This window comes from Camelina sativa, chromosome 11 (genome assembly GCF_000633955.1).
Source record: "Camelina sativa cultivar DH55 chromosome 11, Cs, whole genome shotgun sequence".
NCBI classification, from domain to species: Eukaryota; Viridiplantae; Streptophyta; class Magnoliopsida; order Brassicales; family Brassicaceae; genus Camelina; species Camelina sativa.
In genome coordinates, this window is record NC_025695.1 from 10,084,600 (window position 1) to 10,087,845 (window position 3,246).

At 29.0% G+C, this 3,246-nt stretch overlaps 1 long non-coding RNA gene across 1 annotated transcript; it reads left to right on the forward strand.

Moving 5' to 3' along the window:
* On the forward strand, window positions 1,037-2,018 carry LOC104722691. The gene is made up of 3 exons (XR_757237.1): window positions 1,037-1,223; window positions 1,375-1,487; window positions 1,611-2,018. It is a non-coding gene; the product is annotated as an uncharacterized LOC104722691 (long non-coding RNA).

Below are 3,246 nucleotides of genomic sequence, written 5' to 3' on the forward strand. Positions count from 1 at the left end.
TGTGAAAAAGTTGTTTTTATTTGTTCTTTTTAACTCAAATAGTTGTATTTGTTCATTGTAGAGTTATGTCATTTCACTATATTTTACTAATATTTTTTCATCACAACTTTTAACTCTAATAGGTGTGTTTTTTTTAATATTCATGTCTTTTGTACTTTCTATATATTTGTCTCTTCATCAATAAATAACAAATCATTGTTCGTTGAAACAAATTTTCCGTTTTATGTTAAATCTAAGTAATTTGAATATTAATATCTAATATTCAACGTTATTCTATAATTTAACTAAAATTTTAGAAATTTTAGAAATTTAATAAAACTTACTGTAGAATTTACAGTTGCATCTATTTCTCGTAACTTTTCGTTAAAAACTATTTTAATATTTAAAATTTCTTTTATGTTGTTTTTAAAAGTTGTGTATTTTAAATTTAATATTTCTCTGATATAGTTTCACTCATTATTAGATATTTTTTAATTATATTTATTTAATAGAAAATTACATTTACCGTTAGTTCAATATTCTTAATTAGGATCACTTGTCATAAAGATTTTTTTAATTGTAGCTCTTTATTATAATTCTTTATAAATATCTTATATATTTATAATATCAATACTTTTTGCAAAGTTGTGTCTATTTTTTGTTCTATAAGTTTTCATTTTGATGGTTGTGTTTTTAGTAACAGGTTATGTTTAATGTTTACGTATTTAAACTATTCTATTATATTCAAATGATTTCATAATGTATAATTTATTTTCTTTTTTCTAAAATACTTCCCACGCGACATCGCGGGGGGTCTGAATCCTAGTAATAATAAAGACTTTACCGAAAATACCAAACTAATAAGAGAAAGAGATCGTTTACTTTAGGTTTTTAACTTTTGAGTCTCGTTTTACAACCGCATATGTGCAATGATGATGTTTAGGGACCAAAGGTGATGTATCTGTTCCATTGATAATGATTAGTCTATTGACATGGAAATGTTCATGGACTGAGAATTGTATTGTATGCATATTTACTCGACAGGATTGCCCTTGTTGATATGGACAGAATTGAAAGTTAGGCATATTTACATTTGTTTCCGCTTCGTTTTCCAGAAAGCATTTGATAATCATGTCAAATGGAAATCTTCTCACCGATTGAGCCAGCCTTTATCATCATCATCTTAGTGCTTGCTCGACGATTTGCTCTACTTTGTTGGAGTCAAGAACTTGATTTTGATTAATGTGAGTGTTGTTCATATGCTTTTCTTTGGCCACTTAACTTTTCACATGTATATAGCTAGTCTATGGGAGTAGTTAAGAACATATATCGATTACAAAACTCTTAGTTAGTGATATGATATCAAGAGAGTGTGCATTTTATTTGATTTTGCAGCTGGTATTACAACTCGACACTTTCTCCAATTCGACTTGAAGACGATTGAAGCTGCAAATAAATTTGCAATGACTAAAAAGCTAGGTCAAGGTGGATTCGGCGAAGTTTTCTAGGTGTCATTTTTGTGGCAACTTGGTTTATTACTTCTCTTGAAAAAAATTGGAATTAAATTATCAAAGTAAGCTAATAGTGATCATATTTTCTTACTGACGTCATTTACATGGTATGTTGCCTAGTGGAACAGAAGTTGCAGTGAAGAGGCTATCAAAAACATCAGAGCAAGGCGCAGACAAGGTCAAGAACGAGGTTGTTGTTGTTGCAAAACTTCATCATAGGAATCTCGTAAGGCTTCTAGGATTTTGTTTGGAAGGCAAAGAAAAAAAAAATACTTGTTTTCCCAAACAAGAGCCTTGATTGCTTCCTATTTGATTAGTAGAATGAGCATTTGATATACATGCATGGGCTTCTATCTGATTTTTGGGATGGGCCAAAATCGAGCTGAAATACGCAGGATAGTTGGGACACGGTATATGCATATTACCCTTGATATGGTCTATCTACAGAAGCTTCAAGAATTTTTTCTTGGCCAGTAATGTACAAAAGTGTGATAGTATATATCCGAAAATGTTGCTTCTGTTTTGCTATTGCAGCGGTTACATGGCCCCAGAATATGTGATGCATGGCCTCTTCTCCACAAAATTTGATGTTTATAGTTTCGGAGTCTTAGTTTGGAGATTATGGTCCTGTTCGTTTCACTAGTTAGCATGTTCATTCAAATCATCAATTCAAAAGCTTCATCCAAATGATTCATTTGAATGTCAAATGACTCAACAAAAAAAAAATGGTTCATTTGGATGATGCATTTGAATGGAAAATGTTTGTTTGGTTATTTTACATTCTCATCTAAATGGATTTGATTAGAATAATGACTAAACTACCCATGTTTTGATCTAACAATTTTTTACTCTTAATCTTAACCATATTAATTTTAAATATTGATCTAAAATATCTTATATAATATGAGAAGGTTTTTCACAACTTTTACTAAGGATATGACACTTGGCTTAATATATTTTTGACACCTGTATTTTTTTGTTTGGACTTAATTAACTATAGTTTGGACCTAATTAACCACAAGCCCAAAAAATAAAAAAAAATAAAGCATCAACATTTCCTTCCTTCCTTCTTTAATTAGAAACATATGCAGCCCCCAAGAATCTAGAGCCACCTTATATCAATATGTGGTTGGTTTCATCTCGGAACTATACCAACATTAAATTATATTTATAGGTTTGAATTCTTTGGTTTAATTTATGTGTTTATATCTTATATAATTTTCACGGGCACAAACGGAATCAAATTTAAGTAAGATGGTGGGATGGTATTATTTAAGTAAATTAGTTTGATTTTTAAAATATTTTTTATATAAAATTAAATTTTTGAGCTTACTTTCTGGAAAATTACGTAAGATTGTGAGATGGTTTTGATCTAATTCTATAAATCTTTTGTTCGATTCACACTTATTATTTCAAACGTCATGGTAGTTTTGAATTACATCAAATTTATATATTTTAATATTAGGAATTTCAGAATAAAAAATTATGAACATAATCAGTTATGTTTTGATTTGAAATAATACCATCATTTTATGCATTGCCTTCTATCTACCACTATTTTCCTCAATTCTCATTTTTGTTTATATTACTTCTCATTTTGAACTTATTATTGTGAAAAACTTGCGAATTTATGATCATTAATATTTGATTTCAATCCCTTCCCTCTCTTAAAGGCTCAAACATTCTATAAAGTTTAGTTTTCGAAAAACAACCTATTACCATACAAACACATCGTCTTTCAGATTATTGTGAAAAC